The sequence below is a fragment of the Bufo gargarizans genome, chromosome 2 (genome assembly GCF_014858855.1).
Source record: "Bufo gargarizans isolate SCDJY-AF-19 chromosome 2, ASM1485885v1, whole genome shotgun sequence".
NCBI classification, from domain to species: domain Eukaryota; kingdom Metazoa; phylum Chordata; class Amphibia; order Anura; family Bufonidae; genus Bufo; species Bufo gargarizans.
Window position 1 is genome coordinate 542,007,364 of NC_058081.1, and position 19,437 is coordinate 542,026,800.

Below are 19,437 nucleotides of genomic sequence, written 5' to 3' on the forward strand. Positions count from 1 at the left end.
GTATTGTAGGAAGGTGCAAGGGTCCGTCGTTGATGGAAGGTATGTGTCACCAAGGTTCCTGGCCTCTGTGAAGTAAGAGCCGGTATTTTCAGGTGTCAACGGCAGCTAATGCTGATTGACACTTTACAATTTTAGTATGGCTGTATAGCTGATCTGGGATGGCTCTTACTGGGAGTAGGCAAAGTGCTGGGTGGGTGACTACTTCCCACGTTTCAGGCCGGTTCTTGGCTAGCCTAAAAAAAAAAAAACAGTCGGCAGTGTCAGCCGAAAGTGATTACCTCTCTCTGATAGAGGAGCTCTGGCAATCGCTGGTGTAGGAACTAAGCTCTGTGCTGGGCTGGAAAGCTGAGGCCTGTGTGTTGGGAGTGCAGGCCGCCTAAAGCCTGCATTTGGACTGCTGGAGGCAGAACCGCCGACAAGGTGACTTTTTTATGCACAAACTTTCTACTCTGTGTGAATAAACACCAACTTTACAAAGAGTGTTTTTGTTTGACCTTATGTGTGAATATCCACAGTATATATATATATATATATATATATATATATATATATATATACACACACACACACACACACACACACGTATGCATATTTTATTGTCCATTTTGTTACTGTGGCATCCATAGGACGGACCTACTGCTGCTAGATTGCAGGAGCAGGTGCGCTTCTGCAGCAAAGTCATTTGGCTCAGCACCTGCATCTCTCACCATCAAAAGACAGTAAGCAGTTGCTAAGGTATTAATCTCATTGTATGCACTCATAGTGGTGGGTGTTTTTCTGTCACAGAACTCCAAATAGCCTCTGTGCTTCGCACAGGCTTAGGGCTTGTTCACACGACCGTATGGCTTTTTCAGTGTTTTGCGGGCAGTTTTTAACGGATCCGTTTTTTTGTTTCAGTAGTGTTTCCGGTTCCATTCTGTTTTTTTCCGTATGGCATATACAGTAATTACATAGAAAAAATTGGGCTGGGCATAACATTTTCAATAGATGGTTTCTCAAAAACGGAACTGATACGGAAGACATACGAAATACATTCTGTATGTGTTCCTTTTTTTGCGGACCCATTGACTTGAAGCCATGGAACGTGATTTTCGGGCAATAATACGACATGTTCTATCTTTGAACAGAACGGAAAAACAGAAATACATAAACGGAATACATACGGAGTACATTCCTTTTTTTTGCGGAACTATTGAAATGAATGGTTCCGTATACGGAGTTAAAAAACAGACTGTATACGGAACGCAAAAAAACATTTGTGTGAATGAGCCCTTAGTGTTATATGATTAAAAATTAACTGTCTGCAGCTTCGTAGCTCACTCCATACTGTTTAATTATTGAATAAAATTTGATGCAGTAAACCCCTCCTAACTGTGCAGGGAATTGGATTTTAGACAGAATGGGACTCTGACCTCTTTCGAAACATATTAAATGGGCCCTCTGCTTTGGACAATCTCTGCTTGCTGGCAGGTTTTCTTAACAATAAGCTAATCACAAAGTATCACCTGTAAGGACCCCTAATGATCATCTGCATTATGTAGGGAAACCTGTCAGCTAGTGTTTCGTTTCTATTCCACCTCCACAAGAGAAATTAAAGGGGTTGTCCCATGAAACATATTCTACACTTTTCAAACCAGCACCTGTATCTGACTAAATGTACCTGTATGGCCCCACTATGTGTTTGTTCATTTTCTAATTTCTCTGTCCATATCGCTGAGGTGGATGCACATGCTCAGCTTCATCCTTTAATTACAATCAGCTGCAGCAGAAAGGACACTGCCCTTAAAGGGATTCTGTCACCAGGATTAACGCTATAGCGATATTTATATGTGCCCATCAGTCTCCTTGCTGTGTTTAAAATGATCCCACTGTTTATGCTCTGTTTGTGTTAGATTCTTATAAAACCGATCTTATATAAAACCGATCTTATCAGGAGCCCAATGGGTTGTCCCACATCTGTTGGAGCCCAGCCGCGCCCATCGATCTGGAACCCAGCACCGCCTACCACTTAATTTATTCACTCCACTTGCCCTGACGTAATTTCTTCTCAGTGCTGTAGTCTCGAACAGGAGCAGTGGATACTGTAGTCTGCGCCCGTGCGGACTACTAGCACTGGCTTTGACGAGTAAACTGCGCATGCGCCGGCTCCCTTTTCTGGTGCAAGCATGGTGCGCAGGGAGCTGGCGCATGGCCAGTTTACGCACGGGCGCAGACTACAGTGTCCACTGCGCCTGTGCGAGACTACGGCACTGAGAAGAAATTACGTCAGGGCAAGTGGAGTGAATAAATTAAGTTGTAGGCGGTGCTGGGCTCCGGATCGATGGGCGCGGCTGGGTTCCAACAGATGTGGGACAACTCCTTGTGCTTCTGACCAAGGTAATTTACTTATCAATAAGATCGGTTTTTATAAGAATCTAACACACACAGAGCAGTAACAGTGGGATCATTTTAAACACAGCAAGGAGACTGATGGGCACATATAAATATCGCTATAGCGTTAATCCTGGTGACAGAATCCCTTTAAGAAAGCACACATACACCTGTTCTGAAACTTCTAGCAGAACTATTGGAGCAATAAATGAGGAAAGCTCTAGATCCATAAAAGGTACAGGGCTAGTTGTAGCTTTGCTGAAAAGCAATTGTCATGCAGTGGTGTGACTAGGGGGGTGTGGTCCACCCCGGGTGCCGGCTCTCACTGGGGTTCCAGGCCCAGACGCAATGAGCACTTTCATCAATACAGATAGAAGTGCTCATTGCTGGAGCGCTGATGCCCACATACTGTGTCGGGGCATGGGAGCGTATAGTTCCCTGCCTGCCCCTGCCCCGGTAGTGAAATCCCGGCGCAGGCGTGCACGATGAAGTCATCATGCACCTGTATCTGGACGCAGCAGCACAGTGAAGTGTGCGCGCCTTCCTCTGTGAGTACTTGTACAAAAACTGCAGCACTCTCCAGTCTTGATTCTTTCAAAGGTTTATTCACCAAAACGTAGCGACGTTTCGATCTGTGTGGTCTTTATCAAGCCTTTTTATCAATGGCTTGATAAAGACCACACAGGTCGAAACGTTGCTAAGTGTTGGTGAATAAACCTTTGAAAGAATCAAGACTGGAGAGTGCTGCGGTTTCTGTTCAAGTGTATCTGAAGTTGGGGGAGTCTGAGACTGACTTCCGACACAGCGGGCACCACCACAACAAGGAACAGTATTTACCCCTATTTTCCGTTGTGCTGCTACATTTTTTATTTTTTTCTTCCTCTGTGAGCAAGCGCCTGGACACAGGCGAGTATTTACCTTTAATTTTTTTTATGGGCCAACTTTGGGGGACACAGGAGGACATGTGGGGCAAAAATATTATGGTGGGATATTGTGTGGGGGGCAAATCACTATATGGGGAAATGTGAGGGAAACTACTGTGTGGGGAAAATTACTGTATGGGGGTAGTGGGGGGCTGTGTGGGGGAAATTACTGTGTGGGGGCAGTGTGCGGAAAATTACTGTGTGGGGGCAGTGTGGGGTAAACTACTGTGTAGGGAGAAATTACTTGTGGCGGCAGTGTGGGGGCAATTACTGTGTGGGGGACACTACTGTATGGGGGAAATTACTGTATGATTCATTGTGGGGGAAATTACTATATGGGTGCAGTGTGGGGGAAATTACTGTGTGGGGGCAGTGTGCAGGAAATTACTTTATAGGGCAGTGTGGGGGAAATGACTGTATAGGGGGAGTGTGGGGGATATTACTGTGTTGGGGCACTGTGGGGGAAATTACTATGTGGGGCAAATTAATGTGTGGGGGAAATTACTATGTGGGGCAAATTAATGTGTGGGGGAAATTACTATATGGGGCAGTGTGGGGGAAATTACTGTATGGGGCAGTGTGGGGGAAATTACTATATGGGGCAGTGTGGGGGAAATTACTATATGGGGCAGTGTGGGGGAAATTACTATATGGGGCAGTGTGGGGGAAATTACTATATGGGGCAGTGTGGGGGAAATTACTATATGGGGCAGTGTGGGGGAAATTACTATATGGGGCAGTGTGGGGGAAATTACTATATGGAGGCAGTGTGGGGGAAATTACTATATCGAGACAGTGTGGGGTAAATTACTGTATGAGGCAGTGCGGGGCAAATTACTATATGGAGGCAGTGGGGGGGAAATTACTGTGTGGCGGCAGTGTGCAGGAAATTACTTTATAGGGCAGTGTGGGGGAAATTACTGTGTGTGGGAAATTACTTTGTGGAGGCAGTGTAGGGCAAATTACTATATGGGGAAGTATGGGGGAAATTACTGTATGGGGCAGTGTGGGGGAAATTACTGTATGGGGCAGTGTGGGGGAAATTACTGTATGGGGCAGTGTGGGGGAAATTACTGTGTGGGGGAAATTACTGTATGGGGCAGTGTGGGGGAAATTACTGTATGGGGCAGTGTAGAGGAAATTACTGAATGGGGCAGTGTAGGAGAAATTACTGTATGGGGCAGTGTGGGACAAATTACTATATGAGGGCAGTGTGGGGGAAATTACTATGGGGGCAGCGTGGGGGGCATTGCTATTGGGGATGCACTGTAGGAGCAATGCTATTATTTCTGGGGACACTATACAGGTATTATTACCTGGAGCACAATATAGGGTGTTATTTTTACTGGGGGTACTCTAGGGGACATTATAGCTGCTGTGGACACTATAGGGACATTTGGGGTAATTTATCAAACTGGTGTAAAGTAGAACTGGCTTAGTTGCCCATAGCAGCCAATCAGATTCAACCTTTTCATTTTTGACAGCTCTTTTGGAAATTCAGTTGTACTTTACACCAGTTTGATAAATTACCCCAATTATGTCTATTAGGGTCACTATTTTTTCAGCAGTATAGTACCTGGGGCATTGGGGGGCACAACGGGCACAGTATTGGGGGTGGCAGCAGGATGACACTGTGGGGACAACAGGATGGGGAGGTTGATGGAAAAAATCTAACGTGTCTGTGTTACAAACTCTGTAGAGACGAGATGCGGCTGAAATAATTTGTCATGGCGGTCTAACGGAGGAGAAGAGGAAAGAGAAGGTCTACATGACAGGAGATGTCCATTGATATAAGAGGTATGTGGTCAAATATTGGGGGGGCGGGGGGTGCCACTGAAACCCTAGTCACGCCACTGTTGTCATGTACTGTATGATGTCTGTTTTCATGCTTTATATTAATCAAAATACAAACTCTTTAAGCATTACACCGGGGAATACACAGACCTGTATGAACCTAAAATGCACTCTAAACTTTACAGGTGAACTTAATGTCACCTTCTCTAAACTTTTGAATGCACATGTTCAACTGTTCAATGTTCAGTACTTTTTGTACAACTTGCCATTCTCTAACAAGGTGTTTGATCCATGAGTCGCCCAATAAATTTCCTGGTTTAATTAGAATTGGTATTTAAACAGTCCTCCTCATCATGCAGTTCACATTTTGACATCATGAGACTAAGACGACACCTAACAATTAATCAACAGTACCTCGCCATTGCAAGGCTTGAAGCCGGATCTTCTCAGACAGAAGTGACCACTGAGCTTAGAGTGTCAAAGTGTCATCAGCAGGTTGCAAACGAGTTACAGAGAGACTGGAAGAGCCACAGAAAGATTTAGAAGTGTACACCCTTTTGTCACATCCCACACTGATGACCACTTCATTGTGAAACATTCTGCTTTGAACCAGATGATGAATGCCACACAACTCCAAGCACATTTAAGGAAGGTGAGAGGCACCCAAGTGTCATGTCACACCATTCAAAACCATGTACATCAGCATAGTCTGTGTGCTAGACGACCTGCAAGGGTACCTATACTCACTTCCAGGCATGGGTGTCATCGTCTTGCATGGGCCAGTACAGTGACAAGCCCATACTACTTGAATAACATCATTAATCCAGTCATTGTGCCTCTGCATGAACAATACAGGCCTAATTTTATCTTCATTGACGACAATGTTCCAGCTCATCGAGGTTGCGTCATCAAGGAATGGCTGCTGGAGACTGGGGTACCTCAAATGGAGTGGCCTGCATTTTCTCCAGACCTGAATCCCATTTAAACCTATGGAGTCCGCTTAGTCGCCGTGTAGAGGCTCATAACTCTGTACATAAGAATCTGAATGACCTGAGGGCTGCCCTTCAAGAAGAGTGGGATGCCATGCCTCAGCAGACAATAAGTCGACTTGTGAACAGCATGAGACATCGTTGTCAAGCTGTAATTGATGCTCAAGGCCACATGACAAGTTTTTGAGACATTGACATTTTTTGTGGGGGTATACCCACCACCATCGTTAGCTTACATTTCTCTAAATTGTTTGAAATGAGTAAATCACCATTTCTGCTTCTACTTAAATGCCCTATTTTCATGATATATCACTGTTGCATGAACTTTTTGCATTTTCCATTAATTTTATCCGAAAGCCAAATATCCCTAACTTTTTGTAAGTAGTGTACGGTGTACATTGGGAATGGGAGAAACAGTTCAGTTCTGCACTCTCCTCCCCCAGGGACTCATAGCAGTAATGTTATCTGCCTCTATGGTAGGTACACCACTACATTCAGGGGCATAGCTAAAGGCTCATGGGCCCTGGTGCAAGAGTGTAGCTTGGGCCCCCTTACCTCAGTGCTTTGTGGCCAGGAGCAGGGAAGCACGTCGCCTTTATGCTGCCTGAGGCAAAAATTGAAACAGCACCCCCCCTTTTGCCTGGCTCCTCAGTGTCCTGTTCCAGTGTCTCTTGACTCCAGTGGGTAAGCTGTCAAATATACAGAGACTTTAGGAGGTAATGGCCTGGTGGTGTCTCTTCTGTAAAGGAGCTAAGGGGTGAATACCAGTGGACTGCCAGAATAATGCCCTTAGGATTAGCTCAAAGTCAAATCTATTTGTTAACACAGTGGTTCCACACCCACTGCTGTAACAATCTGAACTATATTTAGATATATTTATTTTCAAATTATTCTAAAGGTATCTTTCAGTTTTTTATTTTTATTGTCCTTGTCTATATCTATTGTCTATGCAAGTTCTTACATGGGCCTTCTTCTCTTCTTTAATAATCTTTCTCTTTGAAGAAGATAACCTGTAAGAAGAAATGAGTGATTCTCTTGAGATATACTTAACAATTACAGTAGATAATTATTCATATCCCTGCATGGAGAACCCAAGAGCTTCTTTCAAAAGATGTTCTAATTTCCAAAGACTCGAAAGAGGCCATTTCCATTTTTCATGACTCCCGGGATGTTTGTCGCATCAAAATATAAGTGGCTGCCACTGTTTCTGTACTTAGAATTTGATATGTTACATTAATTTTATTTAATAAGAGTACAAGCAGGAAATGCATGTTATGCAAAAGTCAAAGCCCAAAGCTAATCAGTTAAATTAATTCATTTAGCAAGTAATGTGTCCTGTAATAACCTGACTAAATGCTTTTGCTATCTACTAAAGGTGAGGGACAATGAGATATATTTAAAACCTCCTAAAGCAGCAATTTGGTAAGAAGAAACCTACTTGTATTATGATCAATATTATTTGTATTTCCTTTTATCCAAGACGGTAGAATGGGTGGACATTGTGACCTCACCAGTGCTCCAACATACTTCATCTTCTGGGGTCAGCCTGGGATATTCCTGTGTTGTAATGACACAATAAAGTATTCTGTATATGAAAGTAAGCAAAGTAGCTCATACCAGATAAATCAACTATTGTCATACTTTTTTTTATATGAAGATTTGCCTGAAAAATAAGTCTACATACACCACTGTGTCTCTGCAATAAGAACCAGTACCCCCCATAACACAGTAAGAAGAGCTGCAATTTGAGAAAATCCTTGGGTAGGTCATTCCATTAATCTTAAGAAATGGAAGTACACTGCTCAGGTGATCACAAGAAGCTACAATAAACTACCTCAGACAGAAGGTACAAGCTAAGAAGCTAAACTGGCCATGACATGTATATGTAGTACAAGTAGTAACTCCTTGGAGATATTCCCACAGGGTACAGATTTTTAGATGGGTTCATTATGAACCATAATGTCATATGTGCATATACTCTGCTACTGGAAAAGACAGGGAATAAAGACAACTATTTTAAAGTGTGCAGTAATGTTGGAATGGTTTCTTTTAGGTCTCTTATTACCTAAAAACTATAGTGCTCAATTTGCCGTCCTTTAGTTTATAAAAGTTAACCCTATAGTTTTAGTATGCATAAATGTAAGGGGATCAGAAGCTTACTAGTGTGGCCTATGATCTGTAATAAATCTGTGGTTGATGCAGTGAGTAGCTCAGCAAAGTTTAGCTTGAACAGCAGTTTTTTTTCAAATTGAAGCAACTAACATGTAGTTAGTCTCTCAGACATGGCACAAACTTAATGGTTACACATAGGATTGAGGCACAGAGCTTGGAGGTTAGATGCACCAAATTGTGAGGCACGTTCGAATGGGAGCAAAAGTCGAAACATTATATGTGGTTTAATTAATTAAACCCCACAGCCAGTTGCCAACAGTGGCACATTTGTTATGGGCTACATAGAAGCTTGCCACAAGTTGAAGCATGGTTTCTAGACTTATACATTCTTTCCAGTCATCAGGTCACTCTGTACTATACATGTAAAGTACTTGTATAAAATGCTTACCCTTCACAGGAAGGCACTACATGCTTATTAGGTACTTTCTGCTAGCCACAGGAAAGTCCTTTTATTAAAGGCGTTATCCTGAGAAGGTATTGATGACCTATCCTCAGGATAGGTCATCAATATCAGATCGCCAGAGGTCAGACACCTGGGACACCCCTCCGTGAGCTCTTCGGCCTCTTCCCAGACCATGTTACACCATAGCACATTGGTCACGTGGCCTGGTTGCAGCTCAGCCCCATTGACTTGCTGCTCTACAATGTACGGTGCTGTGCTTGGTAAGCTGCTGGGAGCCTGCAGCACTCACCAGAGCTACAGTGAGCCTGGTGGCTACCTGAAACAACTGATCGGTGGGAGTGCCAGGACTTGGACCCTACCGATGGGTAATTGTGACTACATTGTCCACCTACTCAGAGTCTACAGTACACAATTAGAGGGTGGTTGCAGGGCACAGCGGGCTTTCAGGGGTCATAGTCCCTGAGCACTTCTCCTTCCAGAGTGTCAGGTTTCGGTCTACCATTTTACTGTCTCCAGGCAGGAAGTGGTCCGCAACAATTGTCTTTATTCTGGCTGTAGATACAATACTTGGTCTAGCGTGTCTTGTATGACGTCATATTTTATGACATTGTACATTACATAGCATGGCAAGCATATTAATATGGTGGTTACCAGCTTCTTTACTGGTGGTTACAGTTCAAGGATATGGTTTTCTGAAGGCGCTGATAAGTGCTCTGACAGTCTTCATCAGAGCACCCCCTTACATTCACATTAAAAACTCCAAGAAGATATTGGAGCAAGCACATAAGGTACTGTCAGATCATCTGAAACCCACAAATATGACACAAAGAATATGTTATGGTGTACTGTATGCAAGTTCTTAGTGTTAGATCCTATTTAATGATAGATGAATACGGGAGTAATTCCAAGAAATATTCATACATAATGAGATTGTAAATATCTACTTGCCTGACTTCTCTTATTCCTGAAAGAACTTTACTTCAAAGGCCAAGAAAATAATTCTAACTACAGCATAATTACTATTGAGATGTGAAGACATGGAAATTATCCTAGATGAAGTTGCAGATGGGGGAAGCAAGCTGTTATCACAGCATAAACCTTACATAATCTATTATAGGAATGAGTTACTAAAAGGCTTCCTTTAACCCTTTTCTTGTAAAATATGACCCAAATCTTTAGCTACAAAAGTTTCAAAATCTCACTGAAATGAGCTTTCTCAGATCCCCAACCTAATATTGCTCCTTTGTTAAAGGTACTCTATGTGGTGATGCTCCAGAGAGGGTAGTCTTGATTATTGTTGAGCGAATAGAAGTCCACAAGGTGGAATTCGATCCAAATTTCAGGGAAAATTTGATTTGCCGCAAAGTGCCTTGTGGTAACGAAGCGATATTCCCTAAATGGCAATGTGATGATGTCATTACGGGCCGCGTGAGATTTCATGCTAGATCTTCAATAAAGATTGTGTTGGCCAGCTCTATGCAATCAAAGAGATTAGGATAAGTATGATTTAGTTGTTTTTTTATTTTACACTGGAATATTCATAGCTGATCCCAGCATCTGACAGGAACGCAGCATCTGACAGGAACGTAGCATCTGACGGGTACAATGATGATAAGTGGCACAATCGCCGCTCCCTGTCATTGCACACATTACTTACAAAGAAATGCGCTTTGTGACAAAATAATTAGTTACAAAACAATTTTTTGGGTCAAATTTGGTGAAGCAGCCGAATCAAATTTTCAAGAACTTCTCTCATTACTGGTTGATATTCACAAATGTTGTCATAATAATGCAGATATAAGATAATGCTAAGATATTTAATAAAAAATATAAAATCATAAAAAAAATTAATATAGGAAAAGCAACAAAAGCTACTGTATTATGCACTGTTTGTTCAAATAATGTTTGTGGTACATTTGGCAAATACTCTGCCAAATTTATCAATCTATAAACAGACTGAATAGGCCTGATGTATACACCCGTATAGAATAAAGGTGCAAAATTTCAACATTAACAGAGTTTCTAAGACCCATCAGGACCTATCAACTCACTTAATTAATTATAACTTGCCTGTGTGAAAAAGTATCAATGTATAAGTACTTTTACAATGCTGCATGGATCAGCCTCTCTGTCGCGTAATGCACTTTTCTGGTCTATGGACAGGAACATCCCAGGATGGAGGAAGTGCTGTGTCCAGGCTGCAACTTTTTGTTTCTCTGGTGCTAAATGAGGTGAATCCAGGAGTTTGCGCATGTTCCAGGAACATAAATAGTTCTGGCCTTGTCCACAGGGTTTTGTCTGTCCTGGGCTGTGAAACCCTTTTAACTCCAATTGGGGGGGGGGGGGGGGGGGGACGTTGTCCACCTTTGTGTAATTTTTTTGACTGTATCAAAAAGCATGTATTGAAATGGTATGTTGATGCATGTAGCCTGACACTTTTTTGGTACATATTACAGCCATCTGAGATTTTGATGAAATACAATTAACAATGTGTAGGTTACATTGTCATGTGATATCATAATAATATACTGTATTAATATGCTTCCAGCTGGTTGGCAATACATGCAATAAAACAAAGCTTTTGCCTAGAGGCCCACCACCAACCTTGATCTGGCCTTAAGGGCAGCAGGTTGTGTAGGAATTGGAATGTTCACATCGAGCAGAATTGTTGCAGACATTTTTCATCCTTACATCTGAATTGGGTTGTTTCTGCATTATCTACATTGATTTACTTACCCAAATCTCATTCAGATGCTGAACACATCTGCCACCCATGAACATAACTTCTATGACTCTGCCAGGGCTTCTTTATTATTTTTAGGTCCAACTTACTTATGCACGTAAAACTTGCATGAAATGACCTAGAAAGTACCATAAATATGGGACAATTCCAATGTATGAGACGTTGACCCTGTTTATTATATGTTGTGCTATAGGAATTGTGGGTGTACAACACAATGCATCTGTTTTGATGTTTTGAGAGGACTTTCCCACACAATTCTTAAAAGGGAGGAAAGAGTGGGGCAAACTGCCAGTAGATACATAGTGGGGGCGTCAGTGATAGACAGTGGATGTGGGGCTGGGCGTTTGGCTTTTTTCATGTAATGGAGTACTTAGTACTCATTGTAATTATAAGGTTCAGAAACTGAAAATCACTTTGTTTACCTCAGTAATTTTAGAAAATCACTCAGAACTATTTGAATTCCAGTCCAATGATTATATATTTCAGGCAGGCACAGAAATACTGCAAATTATTTCAGATAGCTCGAGTTTTAATTAAATCAGGAGCTTCTCTTCTTGTGTTAGTAAGTACATGGAAAAAAGAACATACATTTTACAGAAGTTTAAAAGGGTTATTTAAAGGGTTTTCCCTTAAAAATATTTTACATTTTTGAAACCAGCACCTGGCTTCAAATACTTTTGTAATTTCTTGTAATTCAAATTTAGTATAGTCACTGAATTATTCAATACAATCTATATAAATAGTGCAGTGAGCCCTTGAGAAGCCAGAGTAGAGGATGCTAGTGTTATTGGCTCTGACTATAGCAGGGATCAGCAACCTCTGGCACTCCAGCTTTTTTGAAACTACATTTCCCAGAATGCTTCATTCAGTTCTATAGGAGTTACAAGAACAGCTGGGCAAGTGTGCATGCTGGGAGCTGTAGTTTAACAGCAGCTAGAGTTCCAAAGGGTGCTGACCCCTAGACTACAGGATATGTCAAAATGGTTTTTCTCAGGCCGTTGATCCCAGGGCCGGTGCAGTGAGGCATTTCTATCCAGGAAGTGGTTAAGTGCCATGGGTATCTTAACTGTAATCCTTCACAAATCGCAAATTCTGTAGAGCTGTGGTCATAGGTTACCTTGCTAACTCGTATGTTTGGTCATGCAGTTTCTGAGTTCTTGTTGGTCTTTTTCTCTTTCTTGCTCTTCCTGTAGCAGAAATAGTCATACACATCACTCATACACGAACTTGCTTCCCCCCTCCTCACTCACTAGACTAGACCAGACTAGACCATTTCTGCCAAGAGGGGAGAAACAGGTTGATTAACCCTGTCCTTACCAACCACATTCCAGGTCACGCTGGGACTACATCTATATCATAAAAATCAATGTCTGTTTGTCTGTCCTCTATAGGCTTTCAAACACTTGAACCGTTAGACACCTATTTTGCTAAGAAGAATGGGCAAAAATGTCAGCCTCTAGATGTGCAAAGCTGGTAGAGACATACCCCAAAAGACTTGCAGCTTTAATTGCAGCAAAAGGCGGTCCTACAAAGTACTGACTCAGGGTGATGGAATCAAATGCACTCCACACTTTTCAGATTTTTATTTATTAACATTTTTGAGAATCATGTATCATTTTCTTTTCACTTCACACATACTTACTACTTTGTGTTGGTCTGTCACATAATGCCAATAAAATACATTTAAGTTTGTGGGTGTAATGTGAAAAGAAAGTTCAAGGGGTATGTTCAAGGGTGCTGTGGGAGGTCACAGCTAAGGGGGAAGAGTTGATTTGGAGGTCACAGTTAAGGGGGCGGGGCACTGTGTAGGTCCTAGTTAAGGGGGTGAGGAGCTGTGGAGGCCACTGTTAGGCCTCTTTCCCACAGGCGTGTGCGCATGCGGGCCGCAATGCACGAGCACAGTTCGTTGGGCAGCTGCAGCGGATCGTAGTGCTTCCGTTCTGCATCATTCCGCATCTCCGGATTTGCGGACCCATTGAAGATCCACCCTTTACTGGAGTACTTCCTTATTTCTCCATGGTGAGATCTCATGTTTCATGTGAGGTACAGGGTTGGTTTTAGATCTGTTTGAAAGAGACATTTGTTGTATGATGTCCGATTTTCATTTTTTATATCAAACAAACTTCACTTTAGACACCTTCCCACATATAAAATATAATTTTTAATAGATAACTTTTAAAATTGGAGCTCAGGTCAAGACCAGATCAAGTAGGTCCTATAGCACATTTAAGCAATACACTTGATACCTCTAGCAGCAAGACTGATAATGTCATTGATGTTACTCACGGTTTGTAGAGATCAACGTCTTGGTAGAGATGTTAACTACCGAAGATCAAAGATGATGGTCTGAGGTACGTACAGTACAGACCAAAAGTTTGGACACACCCTCTCATTCAAAGAGTTTTCTTTATTTTCATGACTATGAAAATTGTAGATTCACACTGAAGGCATCAGAACTATGAATTAACACATGTGGAATTATATACATAACAAAAAAGTGTGAAACAACTGAAAATATGTAATATTCTAGGTTCTTCAAAGTAGCCACCTTTTGCTTTGATTACTGCTTTGCACACTCTTGGCATTCTCTTGATGAGCTTCAAGAGGTAGTCACCTGAAATGGTTTTCACTTCACAGGTGTGCCCTGTCAGGTTTAATAAGTGGGATTTCTTGCCCTATAAATGGGGTTGGGACCATCAGTTGCGTTGTGGAGAAGTCAGGTGGATACACAGCTGATAGTCCTACTGAATAGACTGTTAGAATTTGTATTATGGCAAGAAAAAAGCAGCTAAGTAAAGAAAAACGAGTGGCCATCATTACAAAGAAACTGGCTCACATGCGGACCGCCCCAGGAAAGGAAGACCAAGAGTCACCTCTGCTGCGGAGGATAAGTTCATCCGAGTCACCAGCCTCAGAAATCGCAGGTTAACAGCAGCTCAGATTAGAGACCAGGTCAATGCCACACAGAGTTCTAGCAGCAGACACATCACTAGAACAACTGTTAAGAGGAGACTGTGTGAATCAGGCCTTCATGGTAGAATTTCTGCTAGGAAACCACTGCTAAGGACAGACAACAAGCAGAAGAGACTTGTTTGGGCTAAAGAACACAAGGAATGGACATTAGACCAGTGGAAATCTGTGCTTTGGTCTGATGAGTCCAAATTTGAGATCTTTGGTTCCAACCACCATGTCTTTGTGCGACGCAGAAAAGGTGAACGGATGGACTCTACATGCCTGGTTCCCACCCCGAAGCATAGAGGAGGAGGTGTGATGGTGTGGGGGTGCTTTGCTGGTGACACTGTTTGGGATTTATTCAAAATTGAAGGCATACTGAACCAGCATGACTACCACAGCATCTTGCAGCAGCATGCTATTCCATCCGGTTTGCGTTTAGTTGGACCATCATTTATTTTTCAACAGGACAATGACCCCAAACACACCTCCAGGCTGTGTAAGGGCTATTTGACCATGAAGGAGAGTGATGGGGTGCTTCGCCAGATGACCTGGCCACCACAGTCACCGGACCTGAACCCAATCGAGATGGTTTGGGGTGAGCTGGACCGCAGAGTGAAGGCAAAAGGGCCAACAAGTGCTAAGCATCTCTGGGAACTCCTTCAAGACTGTTGGGTGACCATTTCAGGTGACTACCTCTTGAAGCTCATCAAGAGAATGCCAAGAGTGTGCAAAGCAGTAATCAAAGCAAAAGGTGGCTACTTTGAAGAACCTAGAATATTACATATTTTCAGTTGTTTCACACTTTTTTTGTTATGTATATAATTCCACATGTGTTAATTCATAGTTTTGATGCCTTCATTGTGAATCTACAATTTTTATACTCATGAAAATAAAGAAAACTCTTGGAATGAGAAGGTGTGTCCAAACTTTTGGTCTGTACTGTATATAACAGAGAGAAAAAAAACAGGAATTACGATCACGGGAGATCCTATTCTTTCGCTATTAGTCCCTTCCTAGTCCTGAGCCCAGGGACACCCCTTGATGGTAGGGGTTCCCTGTCCTCGTACCTAGTCTGCAAGTCACCTATTAAAACCGTTAAATAGGACATATCTAGGGTAAATGACATATGCTGAGAGAGTTGCTATTAAGTGTGCCAAAGGGAACACTTTAAACAAAATAAATGCACAAAAAAGAATCCTGATGCAGTGACAAAAAAAAACTGGTTCGTCAGGGAATTAGATTAAATCTAACTTAGGCAGAGTCTTCAGGTACAGACTCTGACTTACATTATAAACAAGCAGTGGTACCTTAAATAAGGACCCACTGGGAGCAGGGCCGTCTTTAATACTGATTGGACCCAGGGCAAAAATTTACTTGGGTCCCCTGGATCCCACTTTCCCATACCCTAGCATGCAATCACGCCCTCCACCACAACACACACAAAAAATAATAATCCACACACCTGGTAGAGTACAGTGAATTACTGTAAATACTTCCAGTTCGGAAGACTCCAGGAAGGAGCAGTTCTCTGGGTAGCTGGGTTCAGACTGGAAGTGGGCACCTCTGCACGACCGAGACCGGGGCTCGGCTCACCCTAGCGTTACAGTGCACCCCAGCACCTCACAGTATGCAATATAGCACCCTATAGTATACAGCACCCCACAGTATGCAAGCAGTATAGCACCCTATAGTATATAGCACCCACAGTATGCAGTATAGCACTCTATAGTATACAGCAACCCACAGTATGCAAGCAGTATAGCACCCTATAGTATACAGCACCCCACAGTATGCAGTATAGCACCCTGTAATATACAGCACCCCACAGTATGCAGTATAGCACCCTATAGTATACAGCATCCCACAGTATGCAGTATAGCACCTTATAGTGTACAGCAACCCACAGTATGCAGTATAGCAACACCTTATAGTATACAGCACCCCACAGTATGCAGTATAGCACCCTATACTATACAGCAACCCACATTATGCAGTATAGCACCCTATAGTGAACAGCCCCCCACAGTATATAGTAGAGCAGTATAGCACCCGTCAGTATACAGCACCCCACAGTATACAGTAGAGCAGTATAGCACCCCACACTATACAGCGCCCCACAGTATACAGCACCCTACAGTATGCTGTAGAGCAGTATAGCACCCCACACTGTACAGCACCCCACAGTATACAGTAGAGCAGTATAGCACTCCACACTATACAGCACGCCACAGTATACAGTAGAGCAGTATAGCACCCCACACTATACAGCACCCCACAGTATACAGCACCCCACACTATACAGTAGTGCAGTATAGCACTCCACACTATACCGCACCCCACACTATACAGCACCCCACGGTATACAGCACTCCAAACTATACAGATAACAGCACCCCACAGTATACAGAACCATACAGTATACAGCACACCACAGTATACAGCACACCAAACTATACAGAATACAGCACCATACAATATATAGCACACCACAGTTTACAGCACACCAAACTTTACAGAATACAGCACAATACAGTATATAGCACAGTATACAGCACACCAGGTATACAGTAAAGCAGTATTGCACCCCACAGTATACAGCAACGCAACTGTATACAGCACCCCACAGTATACAGTAGAGCAGTATAGCAACCCACAGTATACAGCACCCCAACGGTATACAGCAACCCACAATATACAGTAGAGGAGTATAGCACCCACAGTATACAGCACCCCACAGTCTACAACACCCCACAGTATACAGTAGAGCAGTATAGCACCTCACACTATACAGCACCCCACAGTATACAGCACCTCACACTATACAGTAGAGCAGTATAGCACTCCACACTGTACAGCACCCCACAGTATACATCACCTCACGGTATACAGCACCTCACGGTATACAGCACCCCAAACTATACAGATAACAGCACCCCGCAATATACAGCATCCCACAGTATACAGCACCCCACAGTATACAGAATACAGCACACCACCAGTATACAGCACACCAAACTATACAGAATACAGCACACCACAGTATACAGAACACCAGGTATACAGTAAAGCAGTATAGCACCCCACAGTATACAGCAACCCAACGGTATACAGCACCCCACAGTATACAGTAGAGCAGTATAGCACTCCACACTATACAGCACGCCACAGTATACAGTAGAGCAGTATAGCACCCCACACTATACAGCACCCCACAGTATACAGCACCCCACACTATACAGTAGTGCAGTATAGCACTCCACACTATACCGCACCCCACACTATACAGCACCCCACGGTATACAGCACTCCAAACTATACAGATAACAGCACCCCACAGTATACAGAACCATACAGTATACAGCACACCACAGTATACAGCACACCAAACTATACAGAATACAGCACCATACAATATATAGCACACCACAGTTTACAGCACACCAAACTTTACAGAATACAGCACAATACAGTATATAGCACAGTATACAGCACACCAGGTATACAGTAAAGCAGTATTGCACCCCACAGTATACAGCAACGCAACTGTATACAGCACCCCACAGTATACAGTAGAGCAGTATAGCAACCCACAGTATACAGCACCCCAACGGTATACAGCAACCCACAATATACAGTAGAGGAGTATAGCACCCACAGTATACAGCACCCCACAGTCTACAACACCCCACAGTATACAGTAGAGCAGTATAGCACCTCACACTATACAGCACCCCACAGTATACAGCACCTCACACTATACAGTAGAGCAGTATAGCACTCCACACTGTACAGCACCCCACAGTATACATCACCTCACGGTATACAGCACCTCACGGTATACAGCACCCCAAACTATACAGATAACAGCACCCCGCAATATACAGCATCCCACAGTATACAGCACCCCACAGTATACAGAATACAGCACACCACCAGTATACAGCACACCAAACTATACAGAATACAGCACACCACAGTATACAGAACACCAGGTATACAGTAAAGCAGTATAGCACCCCACAGTATACAGCAACCCAACGGTATACAGCACCCCACAGTATACAGTAGAACAGTAGAACACTCACAGTATACAGCACCCCACAGTATACAGTAGAGCAGTATAGCACCCACAGTATACAGCACCCCACAATATACAGCAACCCACAGTATACAGCAACACAACAGTATACAGCAACCCAATTGTATACAGTAGAGCAGTATAGCACCCCACAGTATACAGCACCCCACAGTATACAACACCCCACAGTATACAGTAGAGCAGTATAGCACACCACAATATACAGCACCCCACAGTATACAGTAGCTTACAGTATATTAGTATAACAGCCCCTGTCACCTTTTTCTGATGTAATTTTCACAAAAAAAGCTCCACAATTCTGGCAAACTTTTCCTGCAGCAACACTCCTGGTAGAAAGAAAGGACCTTTGATTACCTCATAGCCATGTGACCAGTAGTGATTAGTGGCAGGGGTCATATTCCAATTCAAGATATTTTGCGAATATTTCGTAGAATATTCGCGAATTTGAATATTCGTTAGGAGTAGTGTTCATTGCAAATTTTTGAAATGCAAATTTGTGATCGTGAAAACTGAGATTTGATGGTGTATTCTAACCAACAGGCGTTCTGATGACAGGGACGCTTGTCGGGGAGGAGTATGCCAAAGTGGAACAACTGTACATATTAAAATAATAATAATAAAATAAAAGACGAATATTCTAAGAAAATAATATATATTTGTTTTTTTTTAATATTCGTAATATTCTAAAACAAGAATATATAGCAATATAGAGAATATAAAAAAAAAATGTAGAACAATTTAGCTAATAAAGTGCTATAATTTTTTTTATAGTTGTCATTTTTTTCCAATCTCAACTTCAGATGAGAAAAAAATTACAACTATTAGACAAAGAAGATTATAGCACTATATTAGCTAAATTGCTCTATATTCGCTATATTGCTATATATTAGTTTTTTAGAATATTCATAATATTGTAAAACAAGAATATATAGCAATATAGCTAATTATTATATTACGAAAATTCGCAATCAACACTAATCCTAAAGTCA

General features: G+C 42.4%; 1 protein-coding gene and 1 long non-coding RNA gene across 2 annotated transcripts in view; one reads left to right on the top strand and one right to left on the bottom strand.

The window, feature by feature from the left end:
- Positions 1–19,437, top strand: part of PRKCG (protein kinase C gamma) — a 635,634-nt gene that overhangs the window by 245,983 nt on the left and 370,214 nt on the right. The gene's annotated exons all lie outside the window — the stretch shown is intronic.
- LOC122926646 overlaps positions 13,048–19,437 on the bottom strand; it is a 68,171-nt gene continuing 61,781 nt past the window's right edge. Inside the window, exon 3 of the long non-coding RNA XR_006387696.1 lies at positions 13,048–13,457. This is a non-coding gene — a long non-coding RNA (uncharacterized LOC122926646). The remainder of the gene's footprint in view (positions 13,458–19,437) is intronic.